The following is a 25,010-nucleotide window of genomic DNA, read 5'->3' on the forward strand; positions in this document are numbered from 1 at the left end:
ACCTTCCAATATTGTAACAAGCTTAGCAAAGTTCTGCCTTACTTTTTAATTTCAAGGCACAGAATCACATAATTTACATTGGAATTGCAATGGTCATCTGCTAGCTAATCCAATATGCCACACTCTCTTAAACATTATAAACACTTCAAATATTGAACTCAAAAATACTGATATGACAGATTTAATTTAAAACATTATTTACATGAATTTCTAGGTACTCCCAGCCTTAAGGGATGTTTGCCCACCAAAAAAAGGAATTCTACCATCAACCATTCCACTAGGTTTCAAGGTCAGGAGGTGCTGATGTCCAGGTGGATTTTTCTTAAAAATATGGGGGACATGTAGACTGCTCTTTCATAGTTGGTATGCCAGGGAGGTCTCCAAATCCATGTATCCACATGGAATGAATGGTTTTACAGTCCTCATCTGGTGGATTCTGGTTATATCTTCTGTGGTCTGTTTTAGGTCTATCATCCTCCATCCTGGTTGCTTCACTACTAGACTGGTTAAATCCGATCTATTTACTGCTTGATTGTATTCCATTTTCTCTTTTCTCAATCCAATGTTTGTAGCTATTTAGATAATATCTGATTGTATTCTGTGTGTTTCTGTAGTTCTGCTGACATAGTCTTTGATGACAGTTAATAGTTGTTTTGCTATGAAGGACCCTTTTATTATCCCCTACCACGGATTTTGGAAGACTATGGGGGAGGGGAAAGGGCAATATTTAATAAATGATAATTACTGATCACTTTATTTTGGCTGACCAAAGACAAATTTAACTTCCTATCAGAGTTTCTTATTTGCATGAGTTAACCGGTACTACAAAATGGATTGATAGAATTCCAATCAAAAGGAAAATTGTTTGTTTATTTGTAGCCTGATCTGTACATATGCCTAACATCTGTTGGGCTTATTGGCAAATGAAATCATTTCTCAGGTCCTCCTCATTTCCTCTGTAGGTATCAGGGGGTGGACTACAACTAAATCTTAAAAATTTATCTGTTTTCCTTCCCTTCTCAATGGCTGCTTCATTCTTTCCATCTTTTGGGGACCTTGCTTATTCACTGCCTTTACCCATCACATCTCTGATTTCCACCTTTCTCTCTTCTCTTTGGCCCATAAGCATCTTGCCCTTGTTAAAGAAGTTCCTGCTTGATTTTGAATTCCTGTGAGCATTTTTTCATCTACCCTAATTTATTGTTCTGCTTAATTGGCGATTATGTTCTAGTATTTTCTCTACTTCTCTTCTTTCCTCTCTGACCAGTCCTTTGTCACTTTCATTAACTCTTCTCATAGAGGCCGAGGGAGAATAATGAGCACAGGTTTTGGAGTCAGACAGATCGAGATTTGAACCTCAGCTCTGTCATCAACAGGTATGTGACCTTGGGAAGTGCCGTACTTTGCTGAGCTTCAGTTTCCTTCTCTGTAAATGAGAACGATAACACCTCACTTAGAAGTCATTATAAGAATTAAAGGACAATGTGCATATAGTGTCTTAAGTGGTGACTGGCATTTTATAGACTCTTTTTGTAGTTTCGTATTAATATGTGTATTAGCCAATCTTCACGGAAGCATGGTCTTTTCCTTCCTTCTTTATGAAGCATTCAGCTTTTATTTTGTGCAGTAATTCCAAAATTTCTGTCAAATCTATTTCCCAGCCTCCAGATTTCTGTGTCTACTGGTGTGCTAAATATCTTCACCCAGATGCCCCATCTGATCCAAGATTCAACATTATTCAAGCAATACTCAGCCTGTGATTACTTGGCTAACAGAATCTCATTCCTCACAGTTGCTCTGAGGCTGGAGATTTCCTCCCTCCCTTTTTACCTCCTCCCTTCTATCCACCCAACCGGTGTGCACTGAGCATTCTTTTATGGACTGTTCATTGTGCTCTGCGCTTAGGCTACAGCAAAGAGCCAGAAAGTCTAAAGCCTGAAGAGAAGGATGAATTTTAAGAAAGTGTGATAGGTCCTATGATGGTGAAGAACAGAGTACAGAGGACCCTGGCGGACTTGGGATGAAGTAGGGCCAAGTTTAAATTTCTTCTCCCATCTCCATTTTGAATCAACCCAATAAATTCTACTTAGGAAAATTTTATTTCCATTCCTTTTTCTCTCTTCCCACTACAACTCTTGTGTTCAGTCTCAGTATTCCAGACACATTGGTCAGGCTGGACATTCCTAAGAGTTTTGCAAATTTGTCTCCACTTTGTCCTGTAAGCAGCTGCCAAGGTCTCTTCCTGAAGCACAAATCCAATCATATCTCTCTTGCTTAAAACTTTTTTTGGCTATCTCTATCAAAATTCAGTATAGGAAACAGAGGTCACTCTAGGTATTCTAATCATGAAAGGATTTAACGTGGGGGATCAGGGATTATAAAATCAGAGGAAGATTAGAGGAGCAGACACAGGAAGGATACACCAAGAATCTACCTCTAAGGTCTCTACGAAAAGTCTGGAGTTAAAGAACCTCAGCCGTAGTTGTTCATCAATCAGGAAGCCAGAGGTGCTACTGCCGCTCAACTGCCTTTCCTTACCCAGAAAGACAAAGTACCCCAGACTGGTGCTGCTGGAATACATCATTTCTCTGTAATCTTACCAAATTGGAAAGCAGCCAAAAGAGATCAGAAAATGGTCTCCTTTTAATTTCTACCTTCCAAAGCTCATGCAAATACATCAAATTCATGGAACCTGATTTTTCTTCTGGGTCCTGGCTTCAAAGAGTCTGGTAAATGTAGGTTTTAATTTGCTAGCCTCTGTATGGGAAGAGAGACTAGAAAGAGGGAGGGGTTGAGGATGAGCAAGGCACTCATGGCATCCATCCTGCCAGGCTCTCTGCTGCCTATAACAATGCAACCTAATGTTCAAAGCTGTGTGCAGTTTCATACATGCCCATCATATTTTGCTTAACCTCTTATACCACCTATAATGTCTGCCACTGGCAGGTGCTAAAAAGATGTTTGTTGAATGTCTGAATGAATGACTGAATCCATTCATTCCTGATGCAGTTCTCTCCTGCTTCTGGCCATAACTTTATCAGGTGTGATCTTCATGGCTGGTCCCAACTTCTACCTGCAGAAAGCCTGCCATTTCTCTGAGGCCCAGCCAAATCTGCCCTCCTCAGAAGGTCTTCTAAAATTCCCCTGCTCCCTGCTTGTACCTGTATCTCAGAGCTCATCACCATCTATCTATGTTGCATATAGCTATGTACTCATGTTTTTTTTTTTTTAACTACCATGTTGTGAACTTCAGGAGAACAGTTATTGTTTTATTCATGAACATGGCATTCTTTCCCTCCATGCTTCTTCCCTTCCACTTTTCTGACCACCTTCCCCTTTCCTCCTCCTTTTCTCCAGATAGAGCCACTCCAAGACCCTTCTTGGAGATTTTCCTTTCACTTTTCTTATTTTCCCATATTGCAGTTGAAACTTGATAATTTATAGGTGTGGTTAAATCTTTGTAGCTGCCTTTCTCTTGTCTTGCATGAAGACCTACATGCCCATTTTTTCTTAACCTAACACATTTTTCCTGTTTTGCTCCAAGGCAGTAATACAGAATAAACCTAAAAGGGGAAGAGCCTTAGAAGGAAAGAGGATAAATTTTAAATTTCTTTTTAGTTTTTTAGTGGAATTCACAATATGTTCAGTGTTCTGGTTTTGTAGGCCTTGACAATAGAAACTGTATTAGTGGAACATTCCAGACATTATCATATTCATAGCTGGGATTCTGAGGTATAAAGACAGAGTCATGTGATTTGTCTGTGTTAGCCACAGTCAAGTTCTTAGAACTTTACTTTGTTTGGAGTATGGGAATCTTCTCACTATTCGTTCAAAAAGTTCATTTTCCAAAGACCTCTACCTCATAGGACAACTGAAATTTGTAAAACAAAACCTGTAGTCTTCAGGGAAAGTGAGTTTTTCTTTTTGTGCTTAAATAAACTTTTAGAGAAGTTTTAGGTTCCCAACAAAACTGAGCACAAGTACAGAGAATTCACATATACCTCTGTCCCAAATCCATTGCCTCCTCCCTTATTAACATACCTCACCGTAGTGGTACACCTCTTAAAACTTATGAACCTACATTAATACATCATCCCCCAAAGTCCATAGTGAATATGAAGGATCACCCTCAAGGTTATACTTTTGACAAAAACCCATGAAATATATGATGTATCTATCATTACGTTTTATAGAGTAGTTATAGGCCTTAAAATTCCTTTGTTCTCTACCTATTCATCTGCCTACTTAACCTCTGGCAACCACTTATCTTAACTATCTTCATAGTTTGGTGTTTTCTAGAATTTTATATAGTTGGAATTATACAGCATGTACCCTTCTAATATTGGCTTTTTTCACTTAGTAATCACATCCAAGTTTCCTCCATGTCTTTTCATGGCTTGATAGCTCATTTCTTTTTACTGTTTAATAATAATGTTCCATTGTCGGGATATAACACTGTTTTTGGACATTGACCTGCTGAAGGACATCTTGATTTTTTCCAAGTATTGACAATTATGAATAAAGCTGCTATAAATACTTGTATACTGGTTTTTGTGTGGACATGGGTTTTCAACTCATTTGATAAAAAATAAGCACAGTTTTGGATTGTATGGTAAGAGTATAAGAGTGTGTTTTAAAGAAACCACTAACTTGTTTTCTAAAGTGGTTGTATGACTTTTGCATTCCCACCAGAGATACAGATTAGTTTTTATTAGAGGTTCAAGGGGCCGCTTAAAGATTCATAAATGGAAAAATCCATCCCTACAAAGGTATAGAATGGTCAGTGTATGGCCTAGTTTCATTTTACCAAAATATGAGCCTGTCATAGTTATTTCAAATGCTCATTCTGTTTCTCCTCTCAACTCAAATAATAGAACTCAAGATTGGTTACAGGGAAAATTATATTTTAAAAAAAGGCAGACTAGATAATCACATCTGTAGCACTGATACTATGGTTCATTCTTGACTTTTTCTGCTTGTGGATAAGCAACTTTGGAAGAATGAGGAATGCAGGTGTTCTTCTGCTCCCCACCCCAGCTGACTTGGCCAGGTGTCTGCAGTCATTTGGGTGGACTTCCTTGCTGATGAGGCTATCACCCAGTTGGTCACACCAAGGGGAAACTAGTTCCTTAGGTGTTAGTGGACATTGCAGCTACAGACTGAATTTTATTCCTATTCTTTAGATCCATTGTAGCTAACTTTCTGTGAGAAATTAGATAATAGTCTGACTGGGGTGGAGGGTCCATTGTAAGGGCTAGATCTTGCCTTACTTCCTCAAGCCGCACCCCTTCTTGCAGTGGTGCCTTTATACTGGGTGGGGTACTGGATTTTCAAGTAACAGCCGCAGACCATTGGTAGCCTCACTGTTAAGAGTGAAATTCTGCACTCAGGAACACAGGACTCTGTCCCCTCCAAACTTAAAGGCTGGTGAAATTTCTCCAAGAAGGCCCTTCTGCTCAAGAAAATCAATAGCCTTTCCTCTTCCAGTTAATTCAAAGTAGAAATTATGTTTGGAATGCCTTATTGCTCCCAAGGTGCCCTAATTAGTTGGGTTATCATTAAAAGCCAGGAGTTTCAGAGGTTGAATCTTTGTGGAGTAAATTAATGCCTGTGGTGTTCTATAATTTCAAGGAGAAGGAGAATTCTTAAATAAAAAAGTGAGCTAATTAAAAATCATTTCAGAGGGATTTTTAAATTTTTTGAACTGAAAGATTTTTTCCCAATCATATGAAAAACAATTCCACAAATACACAGAGTATCCATATATACCAGTTAGTAAGCTGAGGGGCTAAAAAGACAAGATACTCTTACATCCCTCAGGAAACACAGACTCTAGTAGAAGAGTCAGATACAAAGAGGAGCCTAGTCTCCCTATTACCATTTATTTGAGTGTGAAGAGGGAGAGTTCATCTGAGGATGCAAAGATAAATAAAACTCAGGACTAAAACTTTCCTGAAGGAATCTGCTAGGAAGAGAGAATATCATGGGATCAGTGCCATAATGTAGAAATGGTTAACTCTAGCCTGTAGGGAGTGGTGTCTGGGAATGCTTCAAGGAAGAGGGAGATGTTTGAGTTGGGTCTTAATCAGTAGGAGTTCAGGAAGAGGAGGGCAGGGAGAAGAAATTCTCAGCAACAGAAAAAGCTTGTGACAAGACCCTGGAATTTTAAATAGCTTGGCAGGTCTGGAGCTCTGAATATTAAGACATAGATGAATGGGAGTAGTGAAATGGGAATATGAGAGTTAAGGAATACCCTTCATCCTGCACATGGTAAGAAGCAAGGAAGAGTTTTCAGTGGGAGAGAGAACAATGGTGTTTTCACTTAAAAATCCTTAGGTAGTTGTGGGGGATGGATTGGACAAAGTGAGATTGAAGTCTTCTGAGACCATCACATTAGCCCAGAGGAGAATTGGTAATGATCCTGGGGTGTGGCAGTGGGTTGCTGATGGACAGAAGAAAGAGATGTTTTGGAGTACAGTCAAGATGAGTTAAAGAATGATGCCTGGGGGCTGCCTGGGTGTCTCAGTCAGTTAAGCAGCTGACTCTTGATTTGGAATCAAGTCATAATCTCAGGGTTGTGAGACTGAGACCTGTGTTAGGCTCCACACTCAGTGGGGAGTCAGCTTGTCATTCTTTTTCCCTCTCTCTCTCTGCCCCTCCCTCTGCTTGCTTTTGCTCTCTCTCTAAAATAAATAAATCTTAAAAAAAAAAAAAAAGAATGATGCTGAGATATATACGTACCCTATAGAGTAGCCAAAGTAGTCTTCTACATAAAGGTCAATAAAAATTTTATTTGGTGCCACCAACGTTGGCTTTCTTTTTCAATATCCCTTTGGCTATTCGAGGTCTTTTCTGGTTCCATATAAATTTTAGCATTATTTGTTCCATTTCTTTGAAAAAGATGGATGGTACTTTGATAGGAATTGCATTAAATGTGTAGATTGCTTTAGGTAGCATAGACATTTTCACAATATTTATTCTTCCAATCCAGGAGCATGGAACATTTTTCCATTTCTTTGTGTCTTCCTCAATTTCTTTCATGAGTACTTTATAGTTTTCTGAGTATAGATTCTGTGTCTCTTTGGTTAGGTTTATTCCTAGGTATCTTATGGTTTTGGATGCAATTGTAAATGGGATTGACTCCTTAATATCTCTTTCTTCTGTCTTGCTGTTGGTGTAGAGAAATGCAACTGATTTCTGTGCATTGATTTTATATCCTGACACTTTACTGAATTCCTGTATAAGTTCTAGCAGTTTTGGAGTGGAGTCTTTTGGGTTTTCCACATATAGTATCATATCATCTGCGAAGAGTGATAATTTGACTTCTTCTTTGCCGATTTGGATGCCTTTAATTTCCTTTTGTTGTCTGATTGCTGAGGCTAGGACCTCTAGTACGATGTTGAATAGCAGTGGTGATAATGGACATCCCTGCCGTGTTCCTGACCTTAGCGGAAAAGCTTTCAGTTTTTCTCCATTGAGAATGATATTTGCGGTGGGTTTTTCATAGATGGCTTTGATGATATTGAGGTATGTGCCCTCTATCCCTACACTTTGAAGAGTTTTGATCAGGAAGGGATGCTGTACTTTGTCAAATGCTTTTTCAGCATCTATTGAGAGTATCATATGGTTCTTGTTCTTTCTTTTATTGATGTGTTGTATCACATTGATTGATTTGCGGATGTTGAACCAACCTTGCAGCCCTGGAATAAATCCCACTTGGTCATGGTGAATAATCTTTTTAATGTACTGTTGAATCCTATTGGCTAGTATTTTGTTGAGTATTTTCGCATCTGTGTTCATCAAGGATATCGGTCTATAGCTCTCTTTTTTGGTGGGATCCTTGTCTGGTTTTGGGATCAAGGTGATGCTGGCCTCATAAAATGAGTTTGGAAGTTTTCCTTCCATTTCTATTTTTTGGAACAGTTTCAGGAGAATAGGAATTAGTTCTTCTTTAAATGTTTGGTAGAATTCCCCCGGGAAGCCGTCTGGCCCTGGGCTTTTGTTTGTTTGGAGATTTTTAATGACTGTTTCAATCTCCTTACTGGTTATGGGTCTGTTCAGGCTTTGTACTTCTTCCTGGTTCAGTTGTGGTAGTTTATATGTTTCTAGGAATGCATCCATTTCTTCCAGATTGTCAAATTTGTTGGCGTAGAGTTGCTCATAGTATGTTCTTATAATAGTTTGTATTTCTTTGGTGTTAGTTGTGATCTCTCCTCTTTCATTCATGATTTTATTTATTTGGGTCCTTTCTCTTTTCTTTTTGATAAGTCGGGCCAGGGGTTTATCAATTTTATTAATTCTTTCAAAGAACCAGCTCCTAGTTTCGCTGATTTGTTCTATTGTTTTTTTGGTTTCTATTTCACTGATTTCTGCTCTTATCTTTATGATTTCTCTTCTCCTGCTGGGCTTAGTGGCATCACAATTCCGGACTTCAGGCTCTATTACAAAGCTGTCATCATCAAGACAGCATGGTACTGGCACAAAAACAGACACATAGATCAATGGAACAGAATAGAGAGCCCAGAAATAGACCCTCAACTCTATGGTCAACTAATCTTCGACAAAGCAGGAAAGAATGTCCAATGGAAAAAAGACAGCCTTTTCAATAAATGGTGCTGGGAAAATTGGACAGCCACATGCAGAAAAATGAAATTGGACCATTTCCTTACACCACACACAAAAATAGACTCAAAATGGATGAAGGACCTCAATGTACGAAAGGAATCCATCAAAATCCTTGAGGAGAACACGGGCAGCAACCTCTTCGACCTCTGCCGCAGCAACATCTTCCTAGGAACAACGCAAAAGGCAAGGGAAGCAAGGGAAAAAATGAACTACTGGGATTTCATCAAGATCAAAAGCTTTTGCACAGCAAAGGAAACAGTTAACAAAATCAAAAGACAACTGACAGAATGGGAGAAGATATTTGCAAACGACATATCAGATAAAGGACTAGTGTCCAGAATCTATAAAGAACTTAGCAAACTCAACACCCAAAGAACAAATAATCCAATCAAGAAATGGGCAGAGGACATGAATAGACATTTCTGCAAAGAAGACATCCAGGTGGCGAACAGACACATGAAAAAGTGCTCCATATCACTTGGCATCAGGGAAATACAAATCAAAACCACAATGCGATATCACCTCACACCAGTCAGAATGGCTAAAATCAACAAGTCAGGAAATGACAGATGCTGGCGAGGATGCGGAGAAAGGGGAACCCTCCTACACTGTTGGTGGGAATGCAAGCTGGTGCAGCCACTCTGGAAAACAGCATGGAGGTTCCTCAAAATGTTGAAAATAGAACTGCCCTATGACCCAGCAATTGCACTATTGGGTATTTACCCTAAAGATACAAATGTAGTGATCCAAAGGGGCACGTGCACCCGAATGTTTATAGCAGCAATGTCCACAATAGCCAAACTATGGAAAGAACCTAGATGTCCATCAACAGATGAATGGATCAAGAAGATGTGGTATATATACACAATGGAATACTATGCAGCCATCAAAAGAAATGAAATCTTGCCATTTGCGACAACATGGATGGAACTAGAGCGTATCATGCTTAGCGAAATAAGTCAAGCAGAGAAAGACAACTATCATATGATCTCCCTGATATGAGGAAGTGGTGATACAACATGGAGGCTTAAGTGGGTAGAAGAAGAATAAATGAAACAAGATGGGATTGGGAGGGAGACAAACCATAAGTGACTCTTAATCTCACAAAACAAACTGAGGGTTGCCGGGGGGAGGGGGTTTGGGAGAAGGCGGTGGGATTATGGACATTGGGGAGGGTATGTGATTTGGTGAGTGCTGTGAAGTGTGTAAACCTGGTGATTCACAGACCTGTACCCCTGGGGATAAAAATATATGTTTATAAAAAATAAAATAATAAAAAAAAATTAAAAATTTAAATTTAAATTAAAAAAAAAATTTTTATTTGGGCCACACAGTAGAGTGATGCTCTTAATTGGAAAAAAAAAAATCCAAAGGAAGAACAGGTTAGGAGGAAAAAATTGTTTGGTATCAAGTCTAGGATTTTTTTCCCCCTTTTTAAAAGACAAGACAAAACTACCTGATTCCTGCCAATGACAAATCCATATGCCTGTTCTGTAGATTGGCATGCTATTGCTAATTGAAAATATTCTAATTGAAAACGATGTCCTTCCGATGACCATTGGAAAGTAACCTTCATACATTATACAGGATTGCCATGGTTATTTATTTATTAGGCCTCCTCTCAGGCTGGGCTAATCAGAAACAGGGATGATGTGGTCAGGCTCGGGAGGATTTCTGTATTTTGCCTTCGAGACAGCTCCCTGGGAGGGGAGAGAAATTGCCTAGATTCCCGGACTGCTGGTAGTCTGAAAACCATTTGTTCTAGTTGATGCTTCAGAGATCAAGGACCTTGTCAACTTCTCAGGATGAGCTTGGACCAGAGTACTTTAAACATTAAAGAGAAGGAAAATGCAAAATAAGGATCTAGTAAAGCCCCTGATTTATGAAATAAACATAATTTAACATTTTTGCTCAGTTCTTTTGTTCCTGTGTATAGGTGAGGATCAATATGCCATTCTTGGTAATTTCTGTTTCTCATGGGGCAAGAGTTGGCATATGACATGTAGATGCCCCCATCCCTGAATAATACTTTAACGTCTGTTATACATTATTAAATATCTATATAAACTTGAATATTGTGGTATTGTCCTGAGTATCATATTAAGTGACTTCTGAGATTTCATTCCACCTCAATAATCATGGATGATTAGAACTTTGGATAGATGTAGTTAAACAATATATACATATTGGTCCTGCTGTAAATATTTAAAACATATATACTGAGTACTGAGTGATATAGAATGAGTACTGAGTACATAGCATGTTCTGGATACTTATTTTTAGGCTCTGGGGACATAACAAGCACATCTTGGCCTGAAGGGAGCCTTCGTTATAATGTAGAAGATAAAATGTTAAATCAATAATCATATAAGATAGTTACAGATAGAGGTAAATATGTAAAGTCTAGAGAGGAATGTGCTGAAAAATGATTGGCAGAGTTAGGGAAGCCTTTGCTTGGATCTGAGGCAGAGAAAACCCATACAGAGATCCTGTAGTGAAATGAGCTTTGTGATTCAAGAGACAGAAGGAGAGCAGTGGTTGGGGTATACGTAGATACCATAGAATGATGGAGAAACGGCTTTTTCCAACGAGCAATAGAATGCTTATTAGAGACTCAGATTTATGTATGCTGCATATAAATGCCTATCCCATCTCATTCAACAGCTTAGTGAAATAGGCATTCTGACTCCCATTTCTGAGATGAAGGACCTGGGTGTGAGGGACTAGGTTTCTAGGACCCGAGTCTGGGCATTCTGATTCTTCCACTGTCCCTAACAGCAGACCCGCAGGATTGAGCAAGGCACTTGGAAAGAAATGCTGAGTCACTGGCTTCCTAGGCTGCCTTTCAGAAGATATTTGTCTTAAATTTTGTGATGGCTTTGATGGGCTATTAACGATGATCAAGCAATGATAGTGGTGGCAGTAACTGCCAACTAGCATAGAGTTTTATAGTTTGCCAAGTATTTTATGTGGTTCCGCATTTGTGGCTCAGAAGAGCCCTCAAAGGTAAGCAGAACTTGTTTTATTCTTCTCATTTAGGTTAAGAGATTACCTGAGGTGACACAGGGGACAGGGCTGAGACTTGGCTCCTCTGATTCTAATTCAGGGCTCTTGCCTTAAACCACAGAAGCTCCTGATGGAAGGAGGAGATATATATGGCTCATAAGCCTGTAGTCCTTCAGACTTCCAGAAATCAAATTTGTGCTTTCTTTAGAGTGCTTTTGCCTGTGAAGAAGAAGTATAAAAAATGGACTCACTCATGAGTTTATTGAACTCCTATTGTGTGCCAGACACTAGGAACATGAAAGGATCTCAAATAGGTTAAAAAATACAAATTATTTTAGTACAGTGTTTCTGGCCCTATAATACAAGACTAGAAATAATGCTATGAAAATGCAGAGGAAGATGTGATTAAGTCACTTTGGGGAAAACTTCATCAAGAAAATAACCATAGGGCACCTGCGTGGCTCAGTCGTTAAGCATCTGCCTTCAGCTTAGGTCATGATCCCAGGGTCCTGGGATCAAGCCCTGCTTCGGGCTCCCTGCTCAGCAAAGAGCCTGCTTCTCCCTCTCCCACTCCTCCTGCTTGTGTTCCCTCTCTTGCTATGTCTTTCTCTGTCAAATAAATAAAATCTTTAAAAAAAAATAATCATAAACTGGCTTTAAAGGGTAAACAGTAGGGTTTTTTAAGGGAAGGAAGGTTATTCTAGGAAAAACAAATAGTTGGTGTTCCTCAGATACTCTATTCCTTTATCATGGTAATTGGGTGTATACAGAGCATGGAATATACAAGAAGGACTCATGGAAAACGATGAAGTTCAGTTGCAAAAGGCCTTGAGTGCCAGGCTCAGGAAGCTCTGTATTTGGTCTGAACTTCACAGGTGTTTTTAGTAAGGCAGTGGTATGATTATACTCACTGTGTTTTAGAAACCAAATGCTATTAGCAAGGGGATGCCAGGTTGGGACAAGGGAGAAGTCAGAAATTATCGTAATAGTTTGGTAGAAGGAACAAACACCTGAATTGGTTGTCATACCTAATTATACATTGAGGAGAACTGTAGGAGTAACAGTGAGACTTAAAGATTAATGTGGAGACAAACCAGTTGAGTTTTTGAATGCACACACTGTTTTTTTCTTTTTTTTTAAAGATTTTATTTATATATTTGACAGAGATCACAAGTAGGCAGAGAGGCAGAGTGGGGAGTAGGCTCCCTGCTGAGAAGAGATTCCCAATGCAGGGCTCCATCCCAGGACCCTGAGATCATGACCTGAGCTGAAGGCAGAGGCTTAACCCACTGAACCACCCAGGTGCCCCACACACTGGTTTTCTATCTGAATGCACAAACACCTTGTTTTGGTCTCCCTAGACTCAATCTAATTCTCTGATTCTTTAAGCCACTGTTGATTTATTTTTCTATCTTCAAAAAGGAGAGAAAAAGTTTTAGGTCGGTGATCTTAGGGATCCTTTCTGTGTGATGTGATTGTTGATTCCATAGGATTCCTCTGGCTGAGAAATGCTGAGTGCAAACACATCCTTGAAAATTTGGATGCTATGACTATATTTATGTATTGCAGATTATTTACCTTTTATGTATTTGCAACTGTTAATGCATATTTGAAAGCCCGCCTACTAAGCACTTTGGGGAAATTATTTTCATCCAGTGACCCCTGGTAGGTAATCATTAGCAGAGCAACATACTCTTTGAATTTCAGGCTTCCCACTGAAGACTGAAGGAGAATTTAGGTACGAAGTAAGGGATTATACTGCAGTATTTACGTCAGATTCCACACTTTTCTGGAATATTCTCTGCTCTTCTAGTAAGTAAGGACCACTCATCTTGGTTTTAACATGTAATGTAGAGTTAGATTTGAGAAAAAGAAATCAACAAATACCAATTGCTTGTTCTTCAAATTCTAAGCATCAAGAATTCATTTCTGTTGTGTAAAAGGGTTACACTTAATCTGAGGTAAAATTAGTGTTTCTCCTTTAACATGGAGTTGTCCCATTCCTACTCACCCAAATTCGCATAACACTGTAGGAAGAGTCCCTAAGGCATCTGGCCTGTTTGGTCAAAAAGATTTTAGGGGTTCTCCTATGCCCAAGTCCTGGGTGTCCATGGGGAAGAGGAAGCATTTGAGACTGCTCTGGTTGTTCATATGCTGGTATTAACACCTGGGCAAGGAAGCTCCTTCAGCTTCCTGGATTCCCAGTTACTGCACTGAACATAATCTTATTCATGTCCTGGGAATGTTGTGAAGACTAAGATATGTCAGTCCATTTGAATGAAGTTGCATACATAGTAGGGTTCAGAATATATTAGTTCCTTCAGACACTGGTTTATGGGAGTTAGGTAAGAGACAGGCTTTTTCTTTAGGAAGATTTTAACTTTGTTTTCAAAACCATTGATGGGCAACATGTTACTTAGAATTCGCTGGTTCTCATACCTCTGTAAACAGATTCTGATGTCAAAAAATGGCGGTATATGGCCAGTTACCCTCTTGGCAATCAAGAAAATAGGTATGTTTTTACTTTTTTTTCTTTAGACTGGTTATGGAAAATAGAATCATTTTAGTGTCAAAAGACCTATCTTTAGGAATCCTGGTCTTTCAGACTTTTTAAAGCTGTGTCAGCAGGCTTCTCTAAAGCAGATTTTCTGAAAAAGCTATCTTTTTTTCTTTTAAAACACATGGCAGGTATAGGTACATATTTCAAATTACCTTCCAGTTTTTGAAAAGAAGTGTTAGTAGTCCCAGAAATTGTCCCAAGTATAATTGACTTGGATATTTTGTCCTCCACAAAATTTAATTGGCATTTGTAGTTATCTGAAATGGAAGGTGGTTCTATCATCTTTTGAAGAGGGAGGAGTGGAATAGTGGCCAAACTTTAAAAAATTAATTGCATTATGGTAAGTGACTGGAATACCCATTTTCATTGACCTAATTGTATATCGATGTGCAAATATTTAATCTAAGTAATTTGTACTTCTGTGGTTTTATCGTTTTCATGCTTCATTATCACCCTATATAGTCAAGCTGTTGAACCTGTTCCATAAACAGTATTAATCTCAATTACTTTGGGAATTTTAAATAATATTCCCTTATTAAATATATTCTTTGTTATGCTGCCCATGTTTTTGCAGTGTCAGAGGCTGTTGATGCTGATAAAAGCAAACATTTAGTTAAAAAACCCTTTCATGTTTTAATGAGATTAAAAAAGAAAAACACACACATTTCTATTTTCCCAGGGTTTTGGTTATGGAAAACACCTTGTTAGGCTAATTTAGAACCTTGGAGTCCAAAATCCAACCTCATGGCTTGGTTTTATTTGAGGGACATTAAAATAGTAGATCATTTTCAGTCTTGGCCAGAATGACAGTGTTGATATTTTGAAAAGAAGAATTTTAATTTGGGGCACCTGGGTGCCTGAGTGGCTCAGTGGGTTAAAGCCTCTGCCTTTGGCTCAGGTCATGATCTCAGGGTCCTGGGATGGAGCCCTGAATCCAATTGGGATCTCTGCTCAGCAGGGAGCCTGCTTCCTCTCTCTCTCCGCCTACCTCTTTCCCTACCTGTGATCTCTGTCAGATAAATAAATAAAACCTTAAAAAAAAAAAAAAGAAGAAGAATTTAAATTTGTCCATGAGACTATAAACTTCTTGAAGGCAGGTTCTGTCACTTTCATCTCCCTACCTCTGACACATAGTTGCTTGTTTTTTAAGTGTTTGCTGGTTGGAGTTGAACTGAAGTGAATAACGAAACAGAATTTGGGACTCTATGTTCCAGATTTTCCTTATTTAATGTACATAAGACTACCCTGCAAACCATCCTTTCTTCATTTCAGAAATTCCATTTTATTATGTTCATCTTTGATGTGGAACATTTTTATGGCCTCCTGCTGTGACTCATTTGAGTGAGTTAACTGCTTCCTTGGAGCCCAGCCCTTCCTTTTAAGCTGTGGTATTCAGGTTCCCCAAAGTTAGTTTGCCTCTGGCTGGAGATCACAACAAAATGTCCAAATGATACTTCAACTTCTAGGTAAAGAAAGAACTAAATTAAAACTCTGCATCATGTAAGTCACCTGTAAAACAAAACTAGGAGCATTTGTGTCTTCCCATTAACTCTTGACTAGCACAAGAGAATTAATCTTTTGTGACAAGATAAAAAGGTGACCCAAGGCCATTCTACCTACATTTAAAAAATAGTTCTGAAGTTTTAGTATGGAGTCCAATTTGACTGGCATTTAACTTGAGAACCTACTCCTCTATCTAATTTAACTGTACAACCCCAAACAGATTCAGATTCTCCAGAAAGGGGTTTGCTCCTGTGCCTCTTCCATTAGTCTAGCACAGTTTGTCACACTTCATTGTGCCTATGAATTGTTGTACAGGGTTGTTTACCCAGTACCACACATTCTCTCTTACCAGTGATTTAAGAGACCTCAAAGGGAACTTTTAGCTATCTTCATACATTCATCTCTAACAACTACTTCTGTGCATATATTACACAAGAAAATGATGACATCGAGAAGCAAATTTCTGGGGAGAACTTTTCAGCCTTTTCTGCCTAAATTTTGGACTTGTGTAATAGGGAGACCAATCCTGGGTCTCCTCATCCTGTGCATTGGCCATAAAGAAGCTCATGTCCAAGTTGCCGTCCCCAAACTCAGGACGACCTCTCCGTGCACATGAGCAGGTTGTCTGGTCTGGATATGCCAGTAGATCTCATTTAGGGTGGGTTTCAAATCTGGATTCTTGCAGAGATGCTGTGGGATGCACAGGAAACTTCCTGAACGTCTGGCTCTCTATGGGGTTTTAGACCTTGTTTTTAATAACAAGCAAATATGAGCAGCAACTGGATGGAGAGCGAGATGCCAATCCTGCCAAACTTCTTTTAGAGGCAGGGGGCTGTCCTGCCCCTCTCAGAACCGGCTGACTTCCGATGCTCTCTTGTCACACTGACAAGGGCCCCGTGGCTGGGCTGATTGGTCACCGGCAATAACTGATATGGAATACTGATACATTCTCCCTGGCAGTTCCTTCCACTCCAAAGAGGCTCCTTTCCTCCCCTCTTCTCATGTTCGCGACCCCAGCCTGGTGCCCAGCCAACCCCGTCCAGGACGCCCCTGCACCCGGGGGAGGACAAGTCCTGGGCGTGATGCTCTGAGCCGGCGGCGGTGGCGAAATCCACCCGGCTGCTTTTCGCTCCAGCTCGCTCTCCGGAGAGTCCTGCTCCAGACTTCTCAGGGTTTTTACAGCACAAACAACTGCATGCGGGGCACAGGGGAGGCTGAAAAGGACTTGTGTGTGGTGGTTCTATAGCCTTTGCTGGCTTCATCCCGAGCCTTGCCTGGATTTCTTTCTGCCAAAGACACGGAGGAAAGATCCCTTCTCCTTCTTTTGACTCTTTCTATTTTTATGGTAAGTGCTTGCATTGAATGAGCTGCTCTGCTGCAGTGAACTGGAGGCTCTCGCTGGCTCCCTCTCTTCCCAGCTAAGCTTTAGTGACCTTCTCTTTGCGTTGCTCCCTTTTCTCACGGATCTGTGTCGGGGGTGATCCGGTTAACTAAAATGCCGGGGGTCATTGGTCTGGGCTGTTTGTCTTTTAATTTCAGTTTTATTTATTTATTTTTCATAAACCTGAGCTGCTCGGCTGTGATGGAAACATTAGCACTCTCTCTTTGTCCTTGAAGCAGCAGCCTGGGGAATGTGTTCACGGTGGTAAACTGCAGCAGTGTGCAGGGAGTCTGTGGAGGGTGGCTGACAAATTTGGGCAAGATGAATCCTTGGCGTGCTGAGGGGGCACTCTCGGAATCCAGAAGGGCTGGGGCTGGGCTGCCCACACAGCAAACTCTTCCCTCTTTCCAGGTGAAGATAGCACCCGTGTGAGTTACGTTGGAGTCTGCCCTAGGCAGCGGCACTTGAAGTACCTGTCCCCTGAGTCCCCGAGTCCAGAACAGCCCTGTATCTTGTGGGCTTTACAACTTGGGCAGGAACATTCACGGCAGGCGGAATCCTGCACTGGCAGATGGAGTAATTCATGACCTCATTGCTGCTTTTCCTTTGGAATCTCAGGGTGCCTGTTCTGCAAACCCTATTTTACGTCCTCTTCAGAGGCCGGTGGGGCAATGGTGATAGGAACGTTTTTTTGAGTTGACAACATAGTTTCATCCTCCTGGGAGAGAAAATGCTTTGAGGCTACTGGAATGGTCAGACTTTTCTAAGTGGAAAATGAGCAGGTTTCTGGGAAGAACGTGCATGTTGCGGTATCCACAGGCAGATTGTTTATTCCAGAACATCACTCTTAGAAGAGTGCCCTAATTTTTCACCTGGTCTCCCAAGGCTTGCTGCAGACAGAACCACAACTTCAGGTCTGTTGCTGGCTACCTGCCTCTTGCAGCCCATAGGAAACCAAGAACATTTTGGTATAGTTCTTACTGGTGGTTGATGGGAGTAGCTCTCTTCACAAGGGGGTTTTCTTCTCTTGTTTTTTAGTAGCAGGTGTGTTGAATTGTTTTGGCATTTCAGAAAATAAGCCTTACCATAGTAATGCTGCTTAGTTCTTTTCCAGCCTTGGGCTGGAGCTAGGTTGTCTTATTTGATTTTGTATGGGGTTTCCAGTTCTGGTCCATTTCACTCTGGGAAAGGTTCTGATCAAATGTAATTCAGCCTGTGATTTGTAAGATACTGCACTAAAAAATGTGATTTTTGGTAACAGATGAGAAAAAAAAAAGTGGGATAAAATGTCTGGTCTTTCCCCCTGTTGATTGGGAGTTTGGAATATAAAGTTCCTTAACTGTTTTGCTCATTCTCACCACTTTTATTTCTACTGCCTGTGTGGATTTTTCTTAAAATAGTGGTGATGACATCCGGCATATGCTTTTATTCTGTTCGTTGGGTTCAAAGTAGATATATTTGGTGGAAGGTTTTTACATGAAAGCATACATTTAAATAAAAAGCAAGAATTTGTGGATGTTTACACGATAGCCCAGTTGCAGAGTGAAACCCACAAATAGGTTAACTGCAACAACAAAAAAATTAGAACCCTTGCAGACTGTAGTCTCTGAATCCTTAAGTAATGTTTGAAATACTTTCAGCATTGTTTGGATTAGCTGTTCTAATATCTACTCTTTTTCCTACACTCAATTATGGCTCAAAGCAACGTCGTGATCTGACTGGTGGACTTCTTGGCTTCCTTTGATCATTCTTTCATGCTTACTTGTTTACTTTCATCCTTAATGGTGTTTTCTTACATTGTATATTCCTTTTTCCCCCTCCAGTTGTAAGGATTTTTATCAGGTGCCTGGCAACACAATTTCAGGTATTCATCAAGATGGAAAGAGAATCAGTTTGTATGTCATGGAAAGAGACTCCGTATTTCACACTGTGAACAATTTTGGATGCATTTAGAAAATATTTCCCTTTAATTAGTAGCAACTTAAGCTTTGAGAGAAAAAGCTCCTTAGGCTTCTTTATCTGGCTGAACAGAATGTTTGCTTATGCAAGGAGAATTTTGTGTGTGTGTGCATATATGTGTGTGTATATATATGTATGCAAACATATACACAAATGTACTGTTGGTCTATTATGTGAACATATTTTTAATAGTTGTAGCATGCCCATTTAGAGAATAGAACAAAATTCCCAAGCTATTGCTTAGCATCCTCTAGCTAGCTTTTTTTTTTTTTTTTTTGGTAGGGATTTCCCCACTTCTTACACCCCTCCTCCAGATAACGCCTTTGGGAATTTCTTTGAATTGGGGGAATGCATTCTACAGCATTTTTTTTGTCTCACAGCATGGTGTGATGTTAATTCCTTTGCAGGGTCTCTGAAGGCAGGAGAAATTGAAACTACTGCAGGAGAAATTGATAGAAGCGGTGCTGAGTGGAGTCAGTAGCCTCTTGGTGTGATGAAGTCACCACAACATTTTGTATGTGTTAACTTAGCTGCTTTACCTTGCAATGGATTTTGCTGATTGGAAATGGGTCTAGAAGCACCTAGATTGGTGTAGATGCACTTACTCATTTTTCATACTTCTTAATTATAGCTATTGTTAAAACCGTGCTTTTACTGTCCCTGTTAGTGGTGGTTTAATATGAAACCTGCAGCTTCTGTTGTCTATCAGTCTTCCATGTTTATCCTCTTCATTTCTGTGTTCTTTCCTACTTCTGCTTTGTGTATGTTTCTACGTGTGAGCACGCATACGTGTACACATAGGAACTCAGGCAGTGAAAGTTGATGACTAATGAAGAGTTGGTTACAGCTTCTTTTTTAGTAGCTGAACTCCAGAGTTCAACCTGCAGTCCTGTTCATGAGGGAAGAAATTGCCCCCAATAATACAAACACAACCTCATGCTTCTGCAAGCATTCTTGTCATTGAAACTACTTTCCATAGTTGATTACCAGTACCAGGAATAGAATCAGTTTTGCATTTTAATTAATGACATTCTAGATCTGTCTAGGTTGGACTGCCCTCAAATATTGACATGCTTACTACCTACAAGGTCTTTGTATTAAGAGGAGGAGTTTATGGAGTTCATTTTTATAAAGCAAAAAAAAATTTGATTATGTGACACAGCCTTCCTTTGGGAGTTAGATGAACCAGATTAAGGATGTTGGCTGAATTTTTCTGTTGCTTTTTCCAGTACAATTAATATACTTCCTTTACCATCTCTCTCCATGAGTCTTTTTTTTTTTAAACAGAGGATAGAGGGGAATGTACAACTCCCACATAAAGCTGTTTAGGGCGAGGACTGTTCTTTAACAGAGGTTCAAGACCACTTCTAACACCAGCTATGGTGATCTACTTTGAAAGGAACTTGCTATTCAATTGGCAACTTAGATTTTATAAAATAGAAGAAATGCTTCATGAGCTGTATCGAATAGTGCATTTTTGATCTGTGCCTCCCTATTGAATTCATGTAGGGCTATAGTCATTAGACAGCTTTGCAGAAGATAATCATGTCCTCAGTAGCATAATAATCTAGCCAGACTGTCACAAATGTTTTTGTTGCAAGTTATATTTCTTGGGTTGTAGAGGGAGATGGCAGAATTTTGGAGGAGAACCAAATCACAGCCCCCAAATTCTTCCCTTTATTTAGCATTTAATACTCCAGTCAAGCTGTTTGCTCTTAAGTCTGAAGATCCAATAAATTGTTAAAAACACATAATGACATGTTTTGAGAAGCCTTTCCACTAATAGAAATCTTTGACCCTTAATTAGGCATCTGTGCTAAGACATCAATGACCTTTCCGCTTGTGTGAGCCAGCAGCCATTCTTATAGAAAGCAGACATCTTGTAATACAGCAGGAATTTACTTACTTACATTTTTCCTGTTTGTCCCCTACTGGGGACCTCCTGTGAGTGTCAGAGGGAATGAGTGTCTGGAGATAGTCAGAGAAGACAACTAGTCACAGTGGGATGCCTTCAGAACCCAGGGTTCCAGTACAGCCCCAGGCACCAACTGCTGTGAGACTAAGACTCCTATTTGCCTCCTTGGGCTTGGGCCAGATAATCTCAGAGGGGTCTCTCAGCTATTGAAAACTATGAACTGTTATTTTACCTCTATTTTTTACTAGATGGATGGTACTTTTTAAGGCAGTTGATCCAGATTAGACATTCTTGGAGAGAAGATGGGTTATACATTCTCTCGATCCTAGAAGTTTGACCATGGCACGAGCATCAGTATTATACAGAAAAGTGTGATCATGGTGAGCCGTCACGAACAGAGCTCCTGTGTATGTGATCACTACCAGCTTACCCTGGGATATTTTGAAATGTTTCTCTTTATCGTCAATAAAGGACCTTGAGGAGTGTCTTATCAAACCTCTCATTTCCTAGATAAGGTACCTAAGGCTCAGGGAGGCTAAGTGCCTCCCCAGGGTTGGAGACCTGGTTAGCACCTGGGCAAGATATTTTACTGCAACGTGCATGAATTTACTCAGATCTTTGTTCCATTCCTGGTGCTGGGCCCTTTCCACAATACACAGCTGACACTTACTGTGTCATTCATTGCTCACAAAACTGCTTTGTGGCATCTAACTCACTGGTGTCCATTATTTCTGGGTTTGTTTCATGCAGATTACGTGGCTGTACCAGTCAGAGTGAGTCACATCAAGCCAATATTTATGGTAATTTGTTCATGCTTATGTAGAAATGCATTTTTTTTTTGTATTGAAGTTTTGCTTTTCTTTTGAACATTTAAAAAATTTAAAAACACTCTGCTGAGTTTTTTTCCGCCTGCGCTTCAACTATTTAACTGATGATCAGTTTTGTAGAGAGAATATTTATGGATTGAATCTTCCATTCATTCACCTAATACTTATTGAGCACCTATTGTGTCCATCCAAATGCCACACGGCAGGGGCGCCGTGGTGAAACAGCTGGACGCTGCCATTTCTGAGGTTATTCAGAGTCTAGCTACGTTTCATGGAGTTTGTCTTGACTCCTAGCCAGTGACCTGTTTCACATCGCTTCTCAAAGAATCCAGCTGAAAAGCCGTTTGCTTGGTCAGTTTCTGCCTTGCGATTATTCCACTGACAAGTTCTTTTCCTGAAAAGGCACCTTTGCTGTCATTGCAGCATGTATCATCCAGTTTTCCAAAACCCTGTTCTTAGCTTCTGTTCTGTTACCTGACTGAACAAAAGAGATTAATTGGCTAAACTTGTTTGTAACTGTTGTGATTCACAAAATGAGTGTTCCCTTCTTCGGAAAAACTGTTCCCTGGAATCCTAAATGGGTAGTCTAGATAGCATGGTGTCTAGGGAACTAATTGCAGGTTAAAGACCAAATCCCTTGGCCTTGCATAGCAAGCCCATTATTATGTACAGATATTTGCTTGTTTTATCTCTTGTTCTGAAGCTCCTGTGGAATGTTTCAGAAGCACCAAACCTATTGCAGTGCCTAGAGATATGCAGTGTTCTCCCTTGGATACAGTGCCTTTGCATGTGCTGGTTCCTCAGCCTGAAATGTTTCTCTTCTCTTCAGACTAACTTTCGAAGAAAGTTCGGATACCATCTCTCATGAATGCTTTGTGATGTTTACCCTCTTTACTGACCCCTGTTGTACAGAGCTGAGCTAGGTCGACGGTGTCTATCTTAACATCCCTTAGTACAAAGATCCCATAGGACTTGATAGACTGTATTGTGATTATTTGTCTATTGGTTCTCTTTCCCAAATAGGTATTTTGTTCCTTGAGGGCAGGGACTCTATTTTCATCTCTATATCCCAAGGCCTAGTTCAGTGTACTGCAGATACCAATAGCTAGCAGATTGGGAATCGCCATATGAAGCCTATGGTGCTGGTATTGGCAGCTACTGCTCTATGTGGAGAACTTAATTTTTCAAAATAATGTGACTATATGAATTAGGCTACAAAGGATAAAGAGATTGGCAGTCATCCTAATGTAATCCATTAGAAATTTTATGTAAAACCCCCCAGAAAATGATTATCTCCAAATCAGTTTCAGTAAAGCAAACAAGAATTAAGTGCCTTCTCTAAACAAAGCATTGTATTAGATCTCTGGGAATGAAAGATTTAAGAAAAACCATAAGCTAGTAAAGATTTGTTTCTTGTATAAATGGTCTGATAATAAGGCAGAGATTCTGCTAGGCTGGAGATAGGCATATAAGTTTGGAGGTAGAAGGTGCAAGGTGCATTCCAGAGAGAGGAGCTGGCTTGAGCAAGAACCTAGAGATTTGATGGTCAGCAAGAAGATGTCTTGGGTAGTGGTGGTGATGAAATGGAAAAGGCAGGGGAAGACCAGAGACCTTTGGGTGGGGGAGATGGGGATGGTATCAGAAGAGCTAAGTGACACCTTATTATTTCCTGAAAGACAGGAGATAATTAATGGGGCCTGGATAAAGCCAGAAAGGAATCTCTCCTCAGGTTTAATTAAATCAAGTCTGTATTCAGGGAAAGAGAGCAGTTGCTCAGTATATAACCACATAAAACGTTTGCTTCTCCCCCAGCCCGTTTACCCTTGAGGGTACACTTTGACATTCAAAGTCATCACAAGGAAATGAAACCAGGAAATCTAATCTGAATCAATCAGTTTAGACCTAGAGAGAATTTAGGATGGAGGTCACTGAAGTGCCTGTGAAAATACTGTCCAGAGTGTAAAGAACCCCATGGTCCTTTGGTGCTTCATTACTCACACCTTCTGTTTCTTTTTCTTTGGCAATTAGCTTTGTGCTATTTACAAAGAATACAATCATTTTATTAATTAATGAGGTTATGAATGGAGAAGCTGCTTTCATGTAGGTGAAAGAGTCGCTTATTAAAAAACTATCTGTAGGGCGCCTGGGTGGCTCAGTGGGTTAAGCCGCTGCCTTCGGCTCAGGTCATGATCTCAGGGTCCTGAGATCGAGTCCCGCATCGGGCTCTCTGCTCAGCGGGGAGCCTGCTTCCTCCTCTCTCTCTCTGCCTGCCTCTCTGCCTACTTGTGATCTCTCTCTGTCAAATAAATAAATAAAATCTTTAAAAAAAAAAAAAACTATCTGTAATCACTTCTATTCATCCCTAAGGTGTGATCTCTCCTATGCCTCTTCCCACTTTCCTTTTTTCTAAAAGAATCAGGGAACAAATGTTTAGGGAGTGGTAAGTTAAATTTTGTGCCTCTGAGAATTGGATCTGGTCAGATGCCTCTCTACCCTGGATGTAACCTCAGAAGATGGAATTGTAAGGATAATCTCTAGATCCCTTGGCCACAGCATGAAAGCAAAGAGATTCTGAGTGAGAGATGATGAGGTAGAAAAGAAGCTCATTCACTAAACAAGTGCTTATTCAGGCATAGTTCTGGGTAGAGAAACAGTGAACAAAACCACCTATATTTTGCTTTCATGGAGCTAACATTCTGGGAGAAAGGGGAGAAAGGGGAGGGGCCAATAGACAAACACATTAGCAGATACAAAGCATGTCACAATGGTGAAAATAAAGAATGTTTATGCTACTATTATAGTCATATTTGGGGTTTCCATTCATTGAACATGTTCATAATATTTAATTTGGCCCCATGCATTGTTTTTAGCTTACTGCTTTTATATTTACTTTCTGACTAGGCTACATAAACTGCAATCTTGAGGGGTTTTTTACCCCCCTAGGTAAGTATAGCTGTTGAAATAATTGGAGTACGGTGAACAGAAGTTATAATCAGGCATTTAGCTCTGGAATTGACTTCAAGAAAAAGTAAGATGGACATCAGAGCTCATGAGTATTTTTCTCAACAGTAGAATTGTCAGAATTCAGATGAAGAATATAGGATAGAAACAGACCTGTCTCTCACTTGAGTCTGAGGGTAGCAGATTGGACTGCTCTTCTGGAAGACTGGGAGCTTGAGTTTAGGGGGCTCTGGCACTGGGAGGGAGGCAAGGAAGTGGTGGACACCACCGGTG

General features: G+C 40.0%; 1 protein-coding gene across 5 annotated transcripts in view; it reads left to right on the forward strand.

The window, feature by feature from the left end:
- Positions 1–25,010, forward strand: part of ANO4 (anoctamin 4) — a 469,407-nt gene that overhangs the window by 70,835 nt on the left and 373,562 nt on the right. Inside the window, exons 1-2 of one of the 5 annotated variants that reach the window (XM_059186648.1) lie at positions 16,441–17,039; positions 19,442–19,548. The exons of 3 other annotated variants lie outside the window; for them this stretch is intronic. The gene's annotated coding sequence lies outside the window, so the exon portion shown is untranslated. Of the gene's footprint in view, positions 1–16,440; positions 17,040–19,441; positions 19,549–25,010 lie in introns of those variants that run through there. One more of the 5 variants, XM_059186646.1, reaches the window with a different exon arrangement.

Source organism: Mustela lutreola, chromosome 8, assembly GCF_030435805.1.
Source record: "Mustela lutreola isolate mMusLut2 chromosome 8, mMusLut2.pri, whole genome shotgun sequence".
NCBI lineage: Eukaryota > Metazoa > Chordata > Mammalia > Carnivora > Mustelidae > Mustela > Mustela lutreola.